The 25,184-nt window shown below is 33.5% G+C and overlaps 1 protein-coding gene across 11 annotated transcripts in view; it reads right to left on the bottom strand.

The window, feature by feature from the left end:
• The window catches only part of LOC127869415 (uncharacterized), a 470,973-nt gene that overhangs the window by 12,772 nt on the left and 433,017 nt on the right, over positions 1 to 25,184 (bottom strand). For 2 of the 11 annotated variants that reach the window (XM_052411983.1, XM_052411980.1), the window contains exon 1: positions 2,440 to 2,563. The exons of the other annotated variants lie outside the window; for them this stretch is intronic. The gene's annotated coding sequence lies outside the window, so the exon portion shown is untranslated. Of the gene's footprint in view, positions 1 to 2,439; positions 2,564 to 25,184 lie in introns of those variants that run through there. 11 annotated transcript variants of the gene reach the window in all.

Genomic DNA, 25,184 nt, shown 5'->3' with positions numbered 1-25,184 from the left:
AAAATATCACTAATTTAATTTACAAAACTCTATTATTTGGAATAGTTTTACATGGTAATATAGCCCTTGAAGAAAGTGTGCTCGCTCTGTTAATCGAAACCAAGAAATGTAGAAGAAAAAAATTCGCTACCACTTCACCACACCTGCTGATGATTTTATAATGATGTTAAAACGCTATGTCGGTAATACGGGTTTTTGCTAAATAATCAATGAAAAGCGTACACTTTCTGTACATTTTTTACGATTTTGATTGATGGTTATCAATACACAATCATATAGTTTAAACATGTTTCTTTGTGATTGAATTCTAAGTATATATTTTTATTTATGGTTTATATATTTAAAAAAACACACTATACTATTAATTTTTATTTTGACAGTTGTGGAAACTGTAAGTTGAATTAAAAAGTGTACATAAGAAGGAATGTACAGATGTATAATGGTCCGACGTAGTTAACGTTTTATTATACAACATGTGTTCTGAAACTATGTTAATATTTTGTAAATCCTAAATGTTTTATATTTTGATGGTACAAAAACCAAAAAACAAGGCTTTTTCCTGTTTAATGATAATATGGTATACTCTTCCTTCAACAGACATTGTCTCATTCTTATTTGATATGTCATATTCATATGATTTAATGGTGTCATTGTTTGGCTACACCTGGCCTTGGACATCACCAATCTTGTCTTAGACTCACGAACAAAGACTTGACTTGAACTCCAAGCAAAAATACTGTAACCGATCAAAACAGATCAAAACACTTCTAACACTTTGAGTAGTGATAACATCATTAAAAATGCCTGAATGCAACATGATGAATGATTTCCGAGACCTGTGTTACGTGAAAGTCAAGTTAGACTCCACTGAATTCAAAGCATTCGTTAGCACTTCACAGTATCAAACCTACTCTGTAGCGTCAGTGTTAGGTCTAAGACTTGTATGTTGATTACGGGCCTCAGGTTTTGTCATACCTCAGCTGTCAGTCATTTAAGCCTGTCTGGAGAAACACATATTGTATAGCGATTATTATATTAAACTTGACCCGTATGCTGATCTAGTGTTGTTATTTGTTGTGTTGTGTTACCGTTTTATATACAGGTAAAATTATGCTTGTTTCATTATAGTATATACTGGATTTTTGTTCAAGTCGGGGGACCCGGAAGGGTCTAGTGTGTTTCATTATTGGAAAATGATATTTATGGACTAAAAAGGTTGTGTTAAATAGACAAATCAATGTCAATTAACAGTTCTTCGAGTTGTTTGCGTCTTTAGTCCACATAACTACGCTACAGTAGTGTTGTTCAGGTAATAGTCCATTGAACATGACAATTTGTTTTATATGTTCTCTAAACATTACCAAACAATACAGTTTATATTTGGAAGTAAGTACGTAACATCTATTGGCTTTATTTTGAATTTGTACAAACACTTATTCCACTGAGATATTTTAAAAGGCCATACTCTATGGCAACGGGAACTAAGCAATAGAGTGTACTTATACATAGACAGGCCTATAAAGGAGTCGTTTACAATATAGGTTACAAATACTTCTTTTATTTATAGATAACAGGGGGGTATCAAAAGTAACATTTACATACCATTATATGTTACTAAGACATGAATTTCTGTCCGAAATTAAGTCTTACATATTGCATTTACAGTAATATCAAGATTTGTTTTAACATTTTGCCTTGTTAACACTCTAGAGACCACATTGTTTTGTCTGATCTTGTTGAAACTTGGTCTAAAGATTTGTCCAAATTATATCATGGTCGAGTTCAAAACATGGTCACGTGAGGTCAAAAATTATGTCACTAGGTCAAATTTAAGAAAAAGCTTATTAACACTCCAAAAGTCACATTTAGTGCCCGATCTTCATGAAACTTTGTCATAACATGTGTCTTAATTATGTCTCAGCTATGTTCGAAAATGGTTTCGATTGGCTGAAAATCATGACCGCATGGGGGCGGGGATATTGTCCCTTTATGGCTCTAGTAAAACCTTGTTAACACTGAAATGAGTTCGAAAATGGTTCCGATCCGTTAAAAAACATGGCCACCAGGGGGCGGGGTAGTTTTCCTTATATGAATACCCCATTTAAAATGATTATAATAATGTTAAACTATTACATCATTGGTCATAATTCCATTTTAAACTGAAAACAGAACTCACGCTTTCGTTTTCCCAAATTTGGGGAATCCCAGTGTTTTTTACCTACTTTCGTTTGTTGTGAATCATATATTGCGTTCAATTTGTATTCTAATATATTTTTTCACGACAGAAACAGGAGTTTATATTATTTTAAAGATACAATCTTATACACGAATGTACTTTCTTACTCATCGAAAACATGTATCGTGTATATTTATTATAAAAATCTTATTTCGATTCTCAAATATCAACCGGGTCTACTGACAAACAGTCGACACACTTACCTGCTAAATAAGCAAAGATTCTTCAGATTTAGAACCCAGAACACAAACAGCTTAATTATACGTCTTCAAACGAGTTAGATATAAACAACTTCTTAAGATAAAAACCTGATAAAAACATGATAAAGTCCAAAAATAGATATATTTATATTCCTTTCTATATTGAACACTTTTCCATTAGCAAGATATTTAATGTCCATAGTTGTGTCATAGATGACTATGGACAATATAGGCCCTAAAGTACCAAACAATTACCTGGAAGGTGTACGTCGTTACGGAAACCGCTATTTCATCATCCGAAAACACATCTTAAAATTACAGGCACTGACGCTATCATACAACATTTGGAAGAATAAGGGTATTGTTAATATAAGCTGTGGCGTAATATAACGTATTAACGATTCAAATTGTAACGTGACATTGCGAATCGACGGGTAATAGGATAGTGCAGTGTGCAGCGTTTGGATGCAATGCTCGTCCTGCAAAGGGGAAGAAAGGATTTTTCCGCTTCACAAAGGACAAAAGTATCAGGCGAAAATGTATCCTAGCAGTGAATTCACGACGGATAATCGATGGAAAGGTGGTGGACTTTACGCCAAGCAAACATACAAAGCTTTGCATTAAACATTTTGAGGACAAGTGTTTTGTCCACCCCCCGAGTGTGATGGCGAGTGCGGGCTTTGGGCTGAGACTTTTGCTACTTCCTGATGCAGTACCAACTCTGTTCCCTGACACGGACAACTGCAAGGCATTGCAGCCGAGAGCCCTAAAGCCCGACGAGTAAGGACCACCCAAAAGGAAGCGGGACACATATTGTGCTTTTACCAAGAGGAATCGTAAAACGGTAAGAACTAAATAAATAAGGTCTAGGAAAAGATACGCATCTAAAATTTATAAGACAAATATTAAATATGTTCTTTTAAAAGGCTCAAACACTGACAATGTTATCGAAATTATGTTGAATTAAAAAACATTGCATGTACTAAGAATAGGTGGCATGCCAGTAACAAAAGTTACTGGCAGTACGACGAGATCTAATTATTCATTCTAGGTGTTTTAGCAGACATGAGTTTGAATTCGATACATGACAATCTTACTTTTATCCACCACTCTTAATTTAAAAACAGTTGCTGATCAACTTGATCAAGTCTTATTTTATAACAAATTGTATATAATTAAACTTCCATTAATAATTTGTTGCTTACTTTTTTATTTTTTATAATGTGAACAATGGGCTTTTTACTGTTCATTATGCTGTTATTGCAGAACTTGCCTTACTGAAATCAAGTTTATATTAAGAGCCGCAAAATCCATTTAGACGACTTCCTTTTGCTTATTCAGAAATAGAGATGATACGCTAGAAATAGTGTGCCATTTTACTGCGTTTTTTATGTGGGGGATTTTCGTTTCTATGATAGATGTATGATTAGTCAGTCAAAATGTGTGGACCAAAAACAAAAACCTTTCACTGTTAACAGAATAATTGAGCTAAAATTTACAATTTCACTAGTAAATGTCATGGTCCCAAAATAGTTAGCCAAAAGTCCATGAACTTGATTAAAAAAATATGAATTACTGAATTAGTAGCCAACATGTCATATTCCTCATGTAGTGTACATGTATCTTGATTTTATAATATTTCATTATGTTTTCATAAATGAAATAGCCATTGTTTAATTTTAGTTATCAATTATACTGATTCTAGTTGTCAATGGCTATTTAGACTCACTGTTATTGCAATATATTGTTTAATACAAATGTTGTTATATACATAATTGAATTGAAAACAGGTTTCAGTGTAATAAACAAATTTTGGTAAGGAGCCGTCAGCCATTTCGATATATCATTATAGCATTAAATGTACTTAAGGTGTATTGCTTGATAAATTGCTTTAAAAAAAACTTGTTTTATTACTAGTATGACTAAAAAGTTATATTTATCATATAAGTTTGTGTTGCAATTCTTGTATTTGTAGACAATAAATGGACGTTAACTGTCATCTCATGACAGCATTATAATGAGTGCAAAATTAAATAAGACAATTTCAGTTTATAATTTTTCATTTCATTTATAAAGTTCATTCAATTTGGTGGTTTCTTGACAAAATAAGTAGGTCACTAAAGTGCATATACTGTTGCAAATCAACATGTCAACAAGGAATGGAAGTTGCACCAAGTTGGCAGAATTCTGTGTATTACCACCTTACAGATGTCATAAATCAAGCTGGTGTCATAAAATAATTGGTCCTGTTTATTGCTGTGCAGTCATGTTATCAGTGATCTACTGTTATCTGAATTTCATCTGTCACAGACAGTAATAAAACAAGCAGATTATCTGTCTGCAGTAATAATTATTTTTTTATAACAGAAAATACAACATACTGCACTAGCAGCAGAGTATGTACAACTAGATTTGAAATCAAATCCAAAATAAATAAATAAACAGTTAAATAAAGAACAAAACTTTGTAATCGTATTCTTTCCCCTTTGCTTTTTAATGGTTTAAAAAAGACTTATTATTCTTAGTTATAATTAGATGCTTTTATTGCACAGATGACATATATGCAGTTTTACCATAAGAAGGTATAATTTTACATAATAATTAATGAATTAGTTTCATATTGTTGACGCTTGATAATTAAAAGTGACTTAATCTGACTTAATCTGAAACTGTTTATTGGTACGTTTGATGAAATCTTCAAATTTTCTCCATAAATGACATCTTCTACATGCCTTCTTGAACACGTTTGTATATGTACAGTAAATGATGATACCCCCATCATTTGTAATGAAAAAAGGAATTTAAAAAGCTGATGGTAACAGTACTGACGAAATATTATGATTCATGAACACTATCAAAGGTACAGAAACTAATGTTTAAAAAATCTGATTATCATGTCATTAAGTGGCTTGACATCTACACTAAATAAATATTCTGTTGTATAAATTTCTATATTTTATTCAGATAGATGAGGTACTGGTTTTTGGCAGAGAGTGAATTGTCTGCAGAATCACCAGTCGGAGAGGCTCCTACAGGCCTTATCGAACCTGATTTGTTGACATCCTGTCATTGTTCAAAGTCTACACAGACTACAGAGGTGAGAAAACTAAAGAATGAATGCACAAAAAATCCCGTTCCAAAATCTTCAAGCACAAATCACAGTTTGTAGTGAAAAGTTAATGTTAACTTATAAACATATGCTGTATTTTTTAATGCTTAGGGGTTTATATGTTAAGCACATCTTTTGTACTTCATTAAGGGAAGAAGCAATTTGATTTCTATCACTTGGCAGGCAACATCATTTTGATCATATTGTTACTTTACATATGTATGAATTGTGTACATATTTAAGTTTATAGCATGCAGATATGCAAGCCACCAATTTCAATCAATTATTATATAATAGTATGTGTGCACTGTAGTATAAACTTATGTTTTAATTTCAGATGGTAGTGTTCGACCAACTAAAAATAAGGGTTTTACCATTAAACCAGAGCGAAAAAACAAAACTGTGCAGGCTATCGCCAACATGGTAGACTCGGTTACTGAACCTGTGATATTTGATTCCGAGTCTGAGGTTGACGGAAACTTTGAACAGGAAGACACTGAAGTTGAAGACACTGAAGTTGACAGCGATTATGATGACTTTGACAGTTCAGATAAGGATCCTGATTGGAAGAGGAAGAAGAGGAGGTTTGGTATGTATTTAAAAAAAACTTGCTTGTAGTATTGGCTTGTTAATGAATGCTTTTTAGACAATCTTCTTTGCACAGTTATACTAATATTTTTAGACTATTTGCTTACTTTATCTTGACATATATAAGTGTGTTGTCCTTAGCTAACATATTTGTACTCTCATTGACACATCTTAGTATATTAAATGTATCATCAAATTTAAACTGGAATTATGTTTGAAACATAATGCATCTTACCATAACATTAATCATAAAATTTAAACTGGAACTATGTTGGAAATATGTCAACTTACTTCATCTAGAACCTTAATTAAAATGTTTAATAATAATAATCTACTTGTATAGTAAAAGCATGAAAACTGACGTTCTATGTATTAGTTTATAAATCTTGTCCATGTATAAATATTTTGATGAGTGCCTTGGCATTAAGCATTAATTATATGTAATTTGATTGGAAAACATTTATACATGTGTCTATTGTAAATGTCTGTGAAATTCCTGTACTCATGTTTTTAAGAAATGAATTCATTTGTTCAACCTGTTTTTGTAGTAATTGTTCAGTAAATGTATAAACCAAATTTAATGTTTTGCATTGTTATGTCATTTCAGGAACAGCAATCCTGAATATCCTGACAGACCTTATTTTGTGTATGAAAGTTGTCTGCTCCCATTACTGCTTGTGTGCAGTGTTTGCCGGAACAAGTGTTCCATTACTCGCAATCAGTTCTCGGGGGCCAGCTCAAGATTTCCACTCTGTGTGGAACCGGCCATACCAGAAACTGTAATAGTGCTCCGACAGTCAATGGGACATCTATCATAAACCTGCTTGGTGCTGGAGCAATATTTTTTAGTGGTGTGCCTATAAGACAGTTTTTGAACGGTCTGGACTTTCTCAAAGTACCTTTTATAAAATACAGAACATTTGCGAGGATCCAGTCATCTTATATCCTATCAACAGTGGATAATGTGTGGAAGAAAACACAGGAAAAAATCTTCCAGACGTGCAAAGGCCGTGCTCTGAGGCTAAGAGGTGACACTCGCCACTGTTCCTCAGGCCATACATCCAAGTATGGATCATACACTCTGATGGACCTGGAAACTGGACATGTTATGGATGTGCAGCTTGTTCAGGTATGATTATAATTTAAAGGGCATAGACATGCCAATAAATCAATATTATTGACCCATAATTGAAACTATCTGAACGAGATCAACACAATGCTTGATTTTTTGTAACATCACAATTAAAATCTCAAATCTATATTGTTATTTAAACAGCAGAACTACATTTACTAAGGAATGTTGTCATAAATATAAGAGTTGTAATGATTGTGATTTGCAGTGGTGCAAGAATTTTTGACACATTGAATAATTATGTGCTTGTCTAGCAGACATATTTTATTCCACATGTTATTATTCAATAACATAATGTATACAATTGTATTGTCACCTGTTGGTATTATGGTTATTATTGTTAGCTCGGCGTTTTCGGAGAAAACCCGAGGTATTGTCATAGCCAGCTCATCGTGTCGTGTCATCCGCCGTCTGACGTCCGCAGCGTTCTAAAACCTTAACATTGGCTCTAAAATCAAAGTGCTTCCACCTACAACTTTGAAACTTCATATGTAGATGCACCTTGATGAGTACTACACGCCAGACCCATTTTGGGGTCACTAGGTCAAAGGTCAAGGTCACTGTGACCTCTTAAAAAAAATTCTGATAAAACATAAACAATGTAATTGCCTTAAAAGTTATATCTTTGTGAAAGTTGTTACGTAAAAGAATCAAGTATGCGTGAATTTTACATTTCAGAGTAATGAAGTAAAGAACGGCAATGCCATGAAGCTGGAGGGCCTCAAGCGGGTACTCTGCAACCTGTCTTCCAACGGTCTACAAGTATCAGACCTGGTTACTGACCGGCATGTCCAAGTCAGAAAGTACACACACAGAGAGGAGATGGGCCAGATTCGCCATTGGTTTGATGCCTGGCATATAGCTAAAGGTACTTGTTTTACTTTGTTGCAATTATGCTTTATAGTTTATACTAGGGTACATGACCACCATGATATGACTTAACTACTGTTGTAAACGGGAAAAAAACATCAATTAATATTAAAAAAACCCCAAATATATCAGTATTACCAATACGTTTTTATGCACCTACATCGAATGATCAGGGGGTATATTGTTTTTGGCCTGTCTGTCTGTCATTATATTTGCGACATTTTGTGTGACTGTCCCAAAACTTCAACCTTGCTCATAAAATCAAAACTCTTTGGTCTAAGTTCCTTAAACTTCACATGTGCATGCATCTCATTGAGATCTACAATTAAACATGGTTTGAGGTCACTAGGTCAAAGGTCAATTTCACTGTGACCTTTACATTCAAAATATGACCTTGTTTCTAAAATAGCTGCCGTTCGGCTTCAAAGCGCAGTAGGGGGCATTGTGTTTCACAAACAAAAAGCTCTTGTTTTAAATATTTGTTTGAGACCTTGCTTAACCAATTCATTTTGTTTTACCAATTTATTTTGTTTAAAGGGTTCAAAAATAAGCTGATTGGACTTGGAAAGAAAAAAAACATGTGAAATAGTAGGAAAGTGGGCTCAGTCAACTGCAAATCACATGTATTACTGTGCGGCTTCAAGTTCTGGCAATGGTGTAATGGTTGCCCAGAAATGGCTGTCTATCGGAAACCATCTTTCTGACATACACGAAGGTCACTGGGACTTGTTTCCAAAGTGCCTTCATGGTCCAATACAGAGGGTATGGATTAAGAAAGGTACGGTGAAGTATGTTGTAATAAATATATGTAGTTTTTTCCGAAGTCAGCCAATAAATTACATTTAATAATGAAATGCGTATTTTGATCATTGACAATCTTTCATGGTAAACTATTTAGGTTGTATGAAATAATCAACCTTAACTCAATAATTATGGAGTTTTCATATCTTATGTCTGCTTTAAAATATTTCTTAAACAATTGCTTATGGATTTTTTTAATTTATTCTACGCAATTACTCTACAAAGGCCTTAAAAGTTATGTTTGAACTTTTTTTCCCAAAGAAGATCTTACCAAATTTAACATTGAAAAGAAATATGTAAGGCCTGTATTGAAGATCATTCATTTTCAGAAAAAAGTTGTTTTAGTTCATAATTATTTCATTTACATTTATTGGTTTATATATGTTCAATGACATGTGTTGCCAAGAAAGTTATACTATTAATTGTCTTTAGGCTCGAAGGCGCATAAAGAATTACTGTTGGTCATCTGAAACAAACGCCTTCTCTCTGACATCCAAATGTTTTCACCAGCTGAACATACTACAATGCTGGAGGCACAACACAAAGTGGTCTGCCTATTCGCTCCGAAATTTGTCAGCTTTTCATATGCAGCAATGAAACAGAGGTATCAATTGTGATGTATTTATATTATATCTACATTAGAGCTAGCGAAGAAATGCTGTTTTTGTCATTCATAGTTCAGGGTAGAGGGGTAATATTTTCACAAAATATTCAACATGTGAATAGAATAAAACAAATGAATTTGTCTATGGATCAATAAACTATGATGTTGAGGTATTATTGAAACCATGAGTTGATAATAACACTGTTTCGATAAGACCAAATAGTTGTTTATTGACCCATTCAAAACTTTAAGGCAGAAATTAGTGTAATTCCTACACGCTTGATAAATATTTGTGCAATTTAATAGAACTATATTTGATTATGCTGTTGTCAGGTTTTTTACTTTTCTGCAATGGTTGTAGAAATACTTACAACCAAAAATAAGCTTTATTTCGAGTAAAATTACTATGCTTAATGAATCATAAATATTATCATGGGCAGTTAACAAACAATCAAGTGCACATGAGCTTCATATGTCTATACTGCACATGCATAAGTTGTGAAAATGATTTTGAGTTCATTTTTGTTTCATAAAATAGTATTTGTTGACCTAATTTGTGATTTAAGGTTATTATTTTGTACTCCAAATTGCATATGGCAGCCCTGCATTCAGTATCTAATGCGCACAGAAAACATGCGGAGACGAAGAACGGTGAAAAGCGAATTTCGTACCCAAAGAATAAGGCGGGACACCATGTCGTGAAACCTGTTAAAGAAGCCTGCAATTATGGTATGGTCCTTCTAAGCGTAGTAGGAAAATTGCGTTCTAATACATGTGCAGAAACCTTATATGTGAAAATGACCAAGTTAACTGTCATTCAAATGTTGTTGTTTTATACAACCTAATAGTATGTGTATTTCATGTATTTGTTCAATGAACATTGGTATAACAACATTATGTATTGTTATAACAATGTACATTGAACAAATACATGAAGTAATATTTGATGAGTACACAATAAAGTAATATTGATGAGTACACAATAAATCTTGATACATTTTTCAGATTATGTCTCAGAGCTCATGGCTGAATTGCTGCGATTGATTATAATTATTTTCCATGACCCATATCAAAGATTAACTTTTCATACATAGTTATCTTTTTTGGAAACAGAACAGAGAAGAACAGCCTATTTAGAAAGACTTTAATAATACATGAGTGTCTTAATAAAGTAATGTATCTCGTAAATATATAACAATGTCGTACAAATATAAAGTTACTAAATGTTAAGACGTTTTATACCCGTACTATATTTGAATTGATGTTTAGTATTTGGTAAAGAAATCCATATTTAAGCTCCATATGTGACTACAATAGATGCGCAGTCTATTTCAGACACATTTTGTGTGGTCAGCTTTTGGTGCTTACAATAGAAAAAGTAAACGCTGGCGCCATGTATTTGAGTCGGTTAGAGGTAAGTATTTTCAAATATACGAGAACAAAATATTACATGTAATGTTTTTTTACAATTTATTATTTGTTAGTATTAACATAAGTAAGCACTAACGGTACTTTTTCAAGGTAATGCTATTTACATAAACTTCACATTTGATTATTTACTTATTGAAAGTGCAGAGTAATACTTTAACATGGTTCACAATTATTCAATATTATAACAGATCGTATACATAAAAAGCAAGTTTTAGTTTTACGTCATTCAAAATAATAACGTATAGTCATGTGACATCAATTACTCCAATTATCAAACCAATTTTATGTATATAATACGTGTCCACAAAGGGATGTAAATGACTGGAAGTAATTTATAAACGTTCTCATTACACCTTAGTTTAATAAGCTAGCATTAAGCCAACAATTAGTTGTCCCATATTAAATAATCATCCAAACCCATCGGGGGTAATTGTCGTTGCGATAAACCGTTGTTCGAATGAGTATACTCGCAATAGACAGACTTGTGAATGCCATGGGGATTTGTTTACTGTCAATTATATACCGATGGCATGTATTTCGGTCGTTATATACGTTGAATAACGGAAAAACGAACTTTTGATATACTGTTTACTTTATGCTCAATTCAGTAAAATCAATATTAAAGTAAAATCAACTTAATACTTGACTATGTTGTGAAATAAAGCGTTACACTAAACAGTTCGCATTGGTGACCGTGCCCAAAGAATCGGGCGAGAAGTAATGATAATTTTATACAAAATAAAAGTTTTTCTTCATTTGTTTGGCGACACGCTGCCATGTGCTTTCCTGATTTTTGGTATTTGCATCTACCTGCCAGACTTTCAAATCAACCATTAATTTGTTTACGTATGCGGAGTTTTCTGACAAAAGTGTAATGAGGGGCATCTGTGCCCTATGTACATACATCTAGTTTCCTATACGCTTTCAGATATTTAACTGACTTTTGGAGTGTATGTCAAGCTTAATGCCTTACACATCAACTTTGAGTTTCGTTCCGCTCCATTGATTTGTAACGAAGTTCAGGGCATTGGACTTTCTCTAAAAAGTGAAGTAGGAGTCAATGTATTTCACAAACACAGCTCTTGTTATAATAATTTTCAAAACATGTGAAACAGTTCTTTCAAAAGCAAAACTGTATGGTTAAGTCATTATATTAACTGATAAGTTTGTACTATTGCTCGGTATTTTATCGTTTAATGCGGATGCGTCATATTTTGCCGATCTTTAAAATATACATAGATAGGCAGTAAATACTGTGTTTCTTAATCCATGGTCGCTTTCTTTAAAAAACATCACTGCAATAATTTAATTACACAAATGTACTTTTTGAATAGCTTTGAACAAATAATAAGGTAGAAAAAATGTATCCGCCCTGTATATCGAAACCAAGAAATTTTGAAGAAAAAAAACTCGCTACCACTACATTATGCAGGTGTTTGATCTTATTATGTGGTTAAAAACCTATGTCGGTAGTTCGGGTTCCTGTTAAATAATCAATGAAAAGCGGACAAATACTTTCCATTTGTTACGATTTTGATTGATGATTACCAACAAACAAACATATTTTTAAAACTATTTTCTGTGTGATTGAAAGTATCGCGCCGAAACAGTCAATATTATCCCTTAAGTCTTTACTGTATCTTTTTGTGTCTAGTTTACATATTTTAACAAAATAAACTTTAATATTAAATTATATTTGCACAGTTGTGGAAACTGTTAGTTGATTTAAAAAGTGTACATAACAAGGAAGGTATAGATTTTTAACAATAAGACGTAGTTAAAGTTTTATTATACACAATGTTATGAAATTTTGTATAAAGTTTGTAAATCCGAAATGTAAGTTATTTCGATAAAATTATGATGTTACGAAACCAAAAATAAGACGTTTTCTTTGTGAAATGATCATGTTTTATACTCTTTCTTCAACAGACATTCTCTCTTTCTTATTTGACATGTTATGCTTAGAGGATACAATGATGTCAATGGTTTTCTATATCTGGCCTTAGACGTCACCAATCTTGTCTTAGACTCACGAACACAGACTTGACTTAAACTCCAAGCAAAAAAACTAAAACCCGATATAAATACTACCAATAATATACTTCACGTAGTGATAATACTATAAATACTATAAAAATTGAAACAAGGCGGTTTAGAAACTTAAAGATCGAAGAAAGACCATGCCTACTGTGTAAATAACCCAATCAAGTCGAAACAGAATACCATGTCGTATTAGAATGTCCATTCTTTGTTTAAGCTTATATTTTTTATAATTGTGTTTCAAAGATACAACCAAACATAACTAACATTCCGTATAGCGATAGGCTTGCATGTATGGTGACTGATAAGATACTTATTTATAAATCTATATTGTTTATTCAAGATTGCTATATAAAACGCTCGAAAGCATTATATAAGTCCGACAGACTTTAATAAAAACATATCAATATTCAAATTATACTTCATATGTAAATAGTATTACTTATTTTTACATGAACTTGCAATACTTTGATTGTAAGTCCACTTGTTAATAATAAACAGAAGTTATTGATCTAAACTGTCTATATTTATACTTTAAACAATTTCACCCTTTTTATTATATTGATATTTCCTGCACTGTATTGATGATATTTTATGACTACACCATAACATGTCAACTTAGTGACTCCTAAGCCATATCTGGGTAGTTCAATGTTTTGTAAATATTTGTTTATAATAATATTGATCGTCTTATTGCTGTAAATATCAATGATTGTATATGAACTATGCGTCACTTTAATTAAATAAAATATACATACAAACAACGAATAATGATGAATGATAAACATATTGTGTTACAGAAAATACTTCAGAGATTGAATAGTTTCATGCTTCACTTGTTCTTACGTCCTGATGTAATTTTCCAGTGTAATGTGAAAGTCAAGTTAGACTCCACGGAATTCAAAGCACTCGTTAGCACCTCACAGCATCAAACCTACTCTGTAGCGTCAGTGTTAGGTCTAAGACTTGTTTGTTGATTACGGGCCTCAGGTTTTGTCATACCTCAGCTATCAGTCATTTAAGCCTGTCTGGAGAAACACTTTTGTAAAGCGATAATTATATTAAACTTGATCCGTATGCTGATCTAGTGTTGTTATTTTGTATATGTGTTACGGTTTTATATACTATACAGGTAAAATGGTTTGTTTCATTATAGTATTTACGGCATTTTTGTTTAAGTCGCGGGACGCGTTAAAGTCTTATGTGTTTCATTATTGGAAAAGGATATTTGTGGACTAAAATGGTTGTGTTAAATAGCCAAATCAATGTCAATGAACAGTTCTTCGAGTTTTTTTGCGTCATTATTCCACATAACTACGCTACAGTAGTGTTGTTTAGGTAATAGACCATTGAAAATGACAAATATTTTTATATGTTCTCTAAAATTACCAAACAATAACGCTTATATTTGGAAATAAGTACGTAACATCTATTGACTTCATTTTGAATTGGTACATGCAATTATTCGACTGAGGTATTTTAAAATGCCATACCCTTTGTAAAACAACGGGAACGAAGCAATAGCGTGTACTTATAGATAGACATCCTATAAAGGAATCGTTTACACTATAGGTTACAAATACTTGTTTTTTTTTAAATTGATACCAGGAGGTTATCAAAAGTAACATAAACATACTATTTTGTTACTGAGACATGAATTTTGTGGTGTGCGGAAAGTTCCTATTTACTGCAACTACCACCAGTACTACCATCAAGAACACTAACGGCAACTGCTGCTGCTATTACTAGTACATAGACAAGATCGCGGTGGTGTAGTGGATGAGATGTCCGCCTAGCGACCGGGAGTTTGTTGGCTTGCTCCCTACTCGGGGAGCGTTCTTATTTTCTCCTCCTTGGACACCAAGTACCGATTCTTCCCAGGAAAACGTACACAACGTACCCTGTCAGTAATAATCGATCACGATTGTAGACAGTATAAAGTTGAAGTGTGCAAATACTGTTTTCATTTATTGATACCAGGGGGGTATCAAAAGTAACATATACACACTATTATGTGTTACTGAGACATGAATTTTGTGGTGTTTGGAAAGATTAATTATTATACGGACATCCCTGCGTAGTATGCCTTGGTATTGTGATACGAAATATTTCGGGTAGTACGCGTTGATATTGCGATGCGGACATTCCTGGATAGTATGCTTTGAGATTGCGATGCTTACATTCGTGGATAGAATGCGTTGATATTGTGATACGGACAATCGTGGATAGCATGCCTTAAGATTGCGATGCTTACATTCGTGGATTGAATGCGTTGATATTGTGATTATGAATTACAACATAATGTTATAAAACGGTTCGAATTGCATAAAGCTTTATATCAGATATTACAAGTGTTTGCAAATTCGATCAGCATGTTTTTCATCAGTTTTCAAAATGGGGCAAAGGCTCTTTTTATTGGCAAAAAGCGCGTTGTTCTGGCTAAAATTGGGAAAGTAACTGTATTTAACATACTTAAAATACTTTTATTAGCAAGTGGGCCATAAGGGCATAAATTGGTCACCTCAGTTTGAGATAAACATGTTGTCAAAACTTGACCTGGTTACCTAGTTTGTAGAAACAGGCGACGTGGCCGAGATATCGTCTAAAATAACATTCTCACTAAGTTTTTGTTATCAAGATTGAGTCATTATTCTTGCCTAAATAGGTGTAACAAGATTTTGTCTGAGATTTGATCAGGTGACCTTATTTTGTACGCATGTGGCCCTGATTTGCGCTCGACATATTTGTTTTAAAGATTAACAGACAGACAATGGCATTGGAAAATACAATCAGTACATATCCATGTAAACAAAGCAAATTTTTAAATAATCATGTCAATAAGCTATAAGCAATCAATAACCATGGGAAGTGCAGAACTTAGTATCTTAACGGAGAATGTGCTCACCATATTCGATGTGAGTTAACTATTTGAAGTTTAAGTATTACTAAAAGAAATATAGATTGAATTAAGTATTTTATCCCATTTTCACCGCGACATTGACGGTATAACACGTTGTGGAATATACTTGCTTGTATTCAACACTGTGGAATATACCTATCGCGTGCACGGACTACTTTTTAAATGACGTCATGCGATATGCGCTAAAATTAGGTCGATATTGTTTGGTTCATTTATCGAATTTTAAGGTCACCCATTAGAAGAAAATGTGCATATTTTGCAGAAATATATATATATGACATATTCACCAAAAGAAATGCTGAAATAATATATAAAATTACACGATTTTTGTTTTGTTATTTTTTTATTTATATTTACTTTAGTCTTTACCACTGAATGATTTTTCATAAGAAACAAAGTCGACAAAACTTAAGCTTCAAAATTATACGACCTTCAACCTTGAAATATAGTCATATGACATAATTTTTCGCCATCCGTAAAATGAATCAGCTGATTGATGGCGTTATAAAATAACATACTTATTGCGTCATTTTCCCCATTGTTTTGACGATTTATTATAAACGCGACTTATTTCACATGTTTTCTACATGTACTGTATGTCGAACTTTCTGAATTGTCAATTGATCACATTTTCCTTTTTTCGTGTAATGTGCATTGTTTATAACCAAAGCATATACTTTTGACATTCAACTTAAATATTAAGAATGTACAACAAGCCATACACATATCGCACAGTTCATGAATAATCTGCTATGTTTGCGTTCCTATTTAATTCACGTTAGGCATAGAGCTGTGTAAAGTATAAGATAGTAAAAATAGCACCACACTGGAATTGGGAACGTCCCATTTTATACACGGGTAGTTTGTACTCATTTATCTGTTGTGTACTGGAATGTTTTCCATTCTTTGTGTATTTATATATTAGATTATTTTCTCGTACATTAAGGGCATTTACCATAGATAAATAAAACATTGTGCAAGTTTAAACATAATTATGTTTGTATGCAGAAATCTGCAAATGCAACCGAGTTTACCAACGGCTATTATTAGATAAACTGCTCCGGTTCATTTGAACAGCAGTAATGTAGAGTACATGACGTAGCGTGTGACGAAGAAGAAAGTTTATCGCGTTCATAAACTCATTTGAATAAAGTGATAGAATGGCATAAGGGTCCTTATTTTTATGCTAAAATAATTATTAAAGACCCTAGATGCAAAATCGTCAATTATTGAGTTAAATGGATTATAAGATGGATTTTAAAGGATAATTAAAGGTAAGATACTAGTTCTTAAATGTTTTGATTTTTGTTTGTACTTTTGTCGTTCCCTGTTCTCGGGGAAATGATTTTAACATGGGCGCCATTGATGCATCGGATCACACACGGCATTCCCATAACATTATATAAAAAACACGTTCTGCGCGTCCTTAAATTCGTCGTCCGAAGTCGGAAAACGTATTGCCCTGTATATTTTGTCAAATAAAGTGTCAGTCGCTGCAATTGTCTGTCAAAATTGTCAAGGTTTTCGATAGCTTAAGAAACTTCAGCGTACAGTTTATTTAGTATTGACAGACCTGTACAAAGTCGCGCCAGTCAAAAATCATAAAAGGCGACATTTAAAGTTATGGTAGCCAGAACTAGGTCGTCGATGGTGTAGTCCTACATGTATGTTGACATCGACAGCATTTTGTCAGGAGTAATGGCCGCCATATTGGATTTTGATAATTTTCTTTCGTAAATAAAATAAATTATAGTAAAGTAAAATCTTCTTTTCGCGGTCGTACTGCGTTAAAATTCGCATATTGCGTAAAATAGAATGTAGGCATATGGTGATATTTTTACTTGTTTTACAGTTTGTGTGTGAATTTTTTAAAGACTATTTTGCGTACCAGAACAAATACATGTATATCACTACGCATGGTTACATTTGTTAGATTTTAAGCGCTTTTATGACTGAATTAAAATTATTGTTAAGGTTATAAGATCTATTTATGTTAAATGTCACGTTGAAAAAATCAAATGGGATAAATAGAATACTAGGATTAGCGTTGAATACAGAAAAGTTTATGTTGCTCGGCTCGAACACCGAAAGCGCTCGCCAAGGCTCGCGCTTCCGGCGTTCTAAGCCTCGCAACATAAACTTCTCTGTATTTAACGCTAACCTAGTATTCTCTATATTACTTTTGATAAATACCAATTAAGCATTAAATAAAAATAATTAAATAGTAACGACAAACTTTCGCAGACAATACATTTAATTTGATAATCCTATTGGCATTTAATAGCAGAAATTATAAGATTACATAGTTAAAATTGATCATTGAAAATAATGTTTATATAATGCTTATTTTAAAATCTAATATATTCACAAGAAAAAGCGCATCTGAAAATATGATATCATTCGAGGCGCCTGTTTGCAAATTTGTCCTTGCATATCTGCTGCCAGTTAATGAAACAACCAACATCAAACCTGCTATGGAATTTTTTAATTACTTTTTGGGCATACACACAGTTTCTAAAAATTACAAAGTGTTGATATAGATTCTATAAAAATATACGAACCGTACTAAACTGGTTAAATTCTTTCCCATCGTCTCTGTATCTGAATGGAACACTCTCTCCGATGACGTTAAAATGCTGACTCCACCCACCAATTTAAATGGCTAATAAACAGATACCGGTCGATTCAAAATCCTGCATTTACATACGGCGAAACACGCCCTTGATAGCTATAAACGCGCTTATCAACAAACTATAGCGCCTTAAATAAACATCTTTTCAGAAGCAGACGTCTCTTTATGTCTCACTGGATCAACTGAAACACCGTTTCATTATGTTTTGGAATGGAGACACTATGTGCATATTCGCGAAGAACTTTTATATACTATATCCATATATTCCGTCGCATCTATTGAAATTATTTCACGTGGGGCTGATACCATTCACAACCAGAGCAATGCAAACAATCCATGCAGTTCACAAATATGTCACAAATAGTAAATGAATTTGTGATTTAATGATCTTCCCTTTTTCACTGTATTTGTCAACTTGTATTCCTGCCTTTCCTTACACTTTTTGAATCCCGCCAGAACTCAATTTATTTAGCTCGAAAATTATTATATCCTGGTTCTTCCTAATGATATAATGAGAACCGATAATATTCGTTTTGCCCATCTGTAACTATATTTAATTAAAAAGAAATGAACTGTAAACGAAAATTTCCTTTGTTTGCAATAGAAGATCCTACGGAACGGCCATATATGTCGCTACTAAGATAAGACTAAATTGCACAATTTTAGGTAGAACTATTTTATTTGTCTATGAAAACGTAGAGAAAAAAACATGTTTCATACGCATTAACACGTTTTCTTATAGAACAACGCGACCGCTTATTAAGATATGGCGTTGTTACTCAATAAAATGTTTGAATGTTAATTTACAAAACAAAACACGAATATCATGTTCTTACATGACAATTTGGAAAACATAATTTTAGACAAACAAAGTCGCTAGTGTTCATGATTTGATTCAATGCATATCATCCAGATCACTTTTTAAAAAGGATAAGTGTACGTCATTTTATGATAATAAGGATTGGTTAAAGCAATCTAAGTTACATAAATATATTGCGATTCACATTGCTCTCTGATGTGAAACATGTATTTATTCTCTCTTTTTCTCACGTTTGCACTGAGTATAGTTTCAATTATTGCGTGCTGAACCTTTACAAGTTTAAATATTTATAATTTAGCATTTGTCTACATTGGGGACACACTTAGTCGTCCCGTAACGGAAGTCATTTGGCAATATTCTATGCAAAAAAGAATTTTTCTTCACAACATTTGACACATCAAGTTCGTTCAAGTCAGGGAAGTCAGGCGGATGTGGAAGTTTTCCGACAGTTGTAGTGAAAGTGCTAGTTGTTGATTGGGATGACGTCGACGACGATAAGGCTGATGATACTGCATTTGACGGTATAAGTTGTTGATTGACGGTCAAACGGAACGTCAAACATTTTTTTTAAATGTTAGATGCAATGGTGTTTCGTTTATATAAACATATGTTTTTTTAAAGCTGCTTACGACAAGGAATGGAACACATACAATTCAAGACTAAATATTCATTGTATAGTTTGTATGCATTTTTCCAAGCAGACTCATTGTGATTTAAAGTTGATCGATCACTGAACACGCAACACAAGCCTATCAGCACTTAAAAAAATATTTAGACATTAATATACAACAGCGATAACCGAAGAGATAAGCTTTTGACATTTCTAGTTATTCCTACGTGTAGACTGAAAGAAGGTTGAATTTTGCCATGATTCGAAAATCCATGGGTATCATACTTTCCTTGTCCTTTTAATAATCTGTGATAATAGATATTTACAACGTAAAACTTAAGTTGCAAATTAAGAGTAGAGTTATTATAGATCCTTTACTTGTCATGATCCTTTACTTGTCATCCTTTTATGTGAATGGATATCACATGAATGGGCAGATCCTATGTACAACACCAATTCAGGGTTGCCACCAACCTGATGAAATAAAATTCCTTGACTTTTCACTGACTTTTCCCTGACCAAATCTTGGTTTTCACTGACTAATTTCTCGACATATTCGGCCTCCTCCTCCCCATACAGCCGACCAAATCCACCCATTTAATGTTTTTTATTTTATTCTTTAACATAAAATATTTAACAAATAACAAAGCAATACTACTTGTGCACTAAACTATGCATGATGCAAGGCTTTATAGTACAGTAAATACCACAAAACCAAAGATAAAAATGTTAGGCATATACAACCACCACATAATATGATTATGTCTCAAAATATATTAACAAAACATACTTCTATAGGTAAATACGTGTGATGTTAGTTATGGCAATACAATAGTAGCAAAGCACCTATGACACAAAAAAAGATATAAAAAAATATATATATATTTACATGCTTGAACATGCTTTACACATGTTAATGTTTTATGTACATAGAAATAGTCAAACCATTTCAAATAAAAAATACACTGTTGAATCTACTAAAACAAATGATACCTGTAGAATGCCATAGCCACTAAATAACTTGCATCGACCCAAAATTTTATTTTTCCCTGACTTTTCACTGACTATCTGAAATTTCATTTTTCACTCACCATTTTTTTTTAATTCCCTGACTTTTCACTGACCTTGGAAAAAAAATCAAATTTTCCTGAATTTCAAGTTAAGTGGCAACCCTGCCATTCAGAACAGGACAATAAATTTAACACAACATTTTACATACAACGATCAAAGCTGGCGTCACCACCTTGGAACAGTGAATGCACATCATTGGTGGCCAAACTCGGAGTACAGACTTGCCAAACCTCAACCGTAGCATAGAGCATTTCTAATAGCTGTATATTATATTTAGTATTTTAGCTATTGCTACGTTTGACTGTTTTGTTTATTGCCTGCACAAGACATATATACGGGGAAATATAAAAAGATATACAAATATAAATATTAAAGCTACATATGGGAATTTTTGTTCCAAAATGCGTTTCAAAACTGCCTATATACATGTCTAACTTACCCACACAGAAACCATAACTGCAGACCTTTTTAACCGATTTAGTGTTGCAAAGAATTGCATGATTATAATCAAGATCGTCATTATTATTTGAGTTATTATACAACCCGTCTGTACCTGTCTGTGTTCCGCATAGACGAACCAGTCTTTATAGGCTTAACCATTCACTGCGTAGACGAAAATGCCATGTCAATGCGGCGACATGTCTATGAGGCGACACGACTATGCGGCGAAACGTGTATAAGACGACACGGCTATGCGGCGACACGACTATGCGGCGAAACGTGTATCAGACGACAAGACTATGCGGCGAAACGTGTATAAGACGACACGGCTATGAGGCGACACGTTTATTAGGCGACACGACTATGCGGCGAAACGTGTATAAGACGACACGACTATGCGGCGAAACGTGTATAAGACGAAACTGCCATGCGGCGACACGTCTATGAGGCGACACGACTATGCGGCGAAACGTGTATAAGACGACACGGCTATGCGGCGACACGTCTATGAGGCGACACGACTATGCGGCGAAACGTGTATAAGACGACACGACTATGCGGCGAAACGTGTATAAGACGACACGGCTATGCGGCGACACGTTTATGAGGCGACACGACTATGCGGCGAAACGTGTATGAGACGACACGACTATGCGGCGAAACGTGTATAAGACGACACGGCTATGCGGCGACACGTCTATGAGACGACACGAGTATGCGGCGAAACGTGTATAAGACGACACGGCTATGAGGCGACACGAGTATGAGGCGACACGACTATGTGGCGAAACGTGTATACGACGACACGGCTATGAGGCGACATGGCTATGCGGCGACACGTCTATGAGGCGACACAACTATGTGGCGAAACGTGTATAAGACGACACGGCTATGAGGCGACACGTTTATGCGGTGTCATGTCTATGTGGTGTCACGTTTATGTATCGTTTCGCCAATGTTGCGTCACGTATATGCGGCCACACATTAACAAATTAATCCACGTTTCCAAGGCGCTTAACAGGAAGGCACCCTTCGATTTGATTATCTTTAGCTATTTTACAAGCAATATTTAAAACAAGCCCCTAAAAATTCTCGAAACTGTCAAGCTCCGTTGGTGATCTTTTTAACCACAAGGTCATTGAGATTTTCATATATTTTTAGTTTAACTACGATGCTTTGGAATATGGAGGTTCGTGGCCAATATTATGAACATTTGTTCCACATATTATTAAAAAATATTTTAAAACGTTAATTAAAAAAGCATGCAGGATCGCACATGCCTTCTGAAATTACTAGAAAGGATTCCAGCAACAATGAAAACCGAAACAGCTTGCCCCAATGCACAGTTCGATATTCGTTATCTGGATCTAAACCAACTCACATAATCCAACGGTACAAACAATGCTGACCCATTTAATCAAGCGATGATAGTTGCTTTCAAATAATTACGGTTAATAAAGTACGTGATTTTGAAAGATTTTAAATTGGGGCAGCTTGATTTGTACCCATGTGTGTTTCATTATTGTTGCTATATTATTGGATCTTTTGTTAGTTATTTAAAACTCAATCTCGAAGAAAATTAAATATATAATCTGTAAAAATGTGTCATCCGCCAACTGGTTAAATATTTCAGATTTAGACTGAGGTTCGGATCGTCCCTCGTGCGCTTATTCCCCAAGAAGGGCAGTAATACTGTAATTCTATTGGTCCTCACACCGGCATCTAACAAGAGTTACCTCCCGTACATCAAGTGGACGATATATACTAATGAACCAAAAATGTATAATTTAGTCATTTTATCCATAACTTGGATAATTTAATGTTCCTTGATAAATTGAAATCTAGACCATATCGTGATCTTACAAAGTAATTTGTGTAAACGCATAGCTTAAATACTGCATCTTATATTTTTACCAAATTTGTTCTGCAACATATCACTTAGTTAGTGTTCGCTCTGAAAAATAGTTCACTTAATTTTTTAATAAACACCGATCGGAATTGTTGTTGTGGGTTTCTCGTACTGTTTCACAAAAACACCACTATAAATAGAAACTGCTTTTTGAAAAATCCATGGACGCCTTTACTAAGTCAGTATGCTTTTTGCCGAAAGCCTGCAATATGCAACATATTTGTAATGAAATAAACACATGCTATGAATGCAACAGCATTGAAAATCTTGTTTCATAAAATCCTATAAAATATGATGTTCTTATAAACTAGCTTTTTTAATGTACTGAGGGAAGTAATGTGTGCTTTTCAGAAAAGATAAGTATAATTTTTAAAGTATTATATGACGAAAAGAAGTATCATTTTCTTTTGTATTTTGAAAATATTGTATAAGTAAAGGTTCATAACTAAAACATAAAATTAATACCTAAATTTAAGAAAAGAGAAAAAGTAACATCGGGAAAATTATTGTACCACGTGGCGCGGTAACCATTACGTGGTTGGTTTAAATGACATGGATTTGATATCGAGCTATATTCGAAACCATTCAAATCTCTGCGCGGATGATATGCGATATGATGTCACGTGAACACCGCAAGTATTAAGTATAAAACTTAAACTTCATACGCACTCTGCAATCATATCTTGGACAGACAAGTTGTGTGGCGACATTTGTTTTCCGTTGTGATATTAGAACATTGGTCAGTAGTTAATATTCTTAATTTTTTATTGCATTCACACGCGACGGAAAAATTTACAGCTAGTTTATATCAGTAGTATAAACTTTCAGTTTCTTGCAATGGTAAAGTAGTTTAAAAATACTGTTAACAATTTGTTGTTATAAACCTCATTTGTTATGCGGTTTAAACTCTTGTTATAAAAACGTTAGTATTTGCGCAGATTGCGCACTAAACACATCCATAAGCTTGTGTTTTTAACTAAATTTATAGCTTGCACGAAGCTATAAGCTTATGTCTCAAAATCTAATCGTAATTTGTAGTTTACAAATAAATTTACAACTTACTATAAGCAAATGAAGATCAAAACTTCATCGTTGGGTAAACAGACTATACAAGTACATTTGCGCGATAATTTTAATTAGCTTTTATCAACAGCTTATAAAATATTGGAGAAATGTCCAGCAAATAGGCCTGCATTAATGAATGTGTTATTTTTCCATTTATTAAACAATACCTAAAGTAAGCAAAATAGGAAACGTTCATTCTTGTATTCAACAAGTGATCTATTTGTTTTTTAACTTATTGACAATCTGTAATACATGTTAAGAATATGCGTCCCTTTAATGAAATCATCCCTCGAAATCAGAAAAAAATAAAGCGTTTGTAACTCTTTTCGTTGATATTTTATATAAAAAACGTGTACTATGGAGGTTCTTTGCTTTATGTTTACTGTTATAAACATGATTAATTGATTTTGACTGCGTTTTTTTAAATGCTCATCAAACATTAGTTTTATTAAGCATACATGCAATATCTTTACAAATGTTATTTTTTATTCAGAATAATTAAAATTCTTCTTGAGTGAAGTATCAACATTATTTGTATTTATCATTTCGTGTATTAACTGTTTTCGTTTCAGAATAAGGCTCAATCATAAAGTATGGCTTCTCAACTAACCATCGCTATCATCTGTCTGCTACTGGTTGCCCAAATAACGCAAATTCAAACAGATTTCGGTATTAGTGCTATCGCATCCATAGCCGCAGGGGTAA

Source organism: Dreissena polymorpha, chromosome 2, assembly GCF_020536995.1.
Source record: "Dreissena polymorpha isolate Duluth1 chromosome 2, UMN_Dpol_1.0, whole genome shotgun sequence".
NCBI classification, from domain to species: domain Eukaryota; kingdom Metazoa; phylum Mollusca; class Bivalvia; order Myida; family Dreissenidae; genus Dreissena; species Dreissena polymorpha.
The sequence above is the reverse complement of the archived record's forward strand: the minus strand, read 5'-3'. Positions and strand labels throughout refer to the sequence as shown.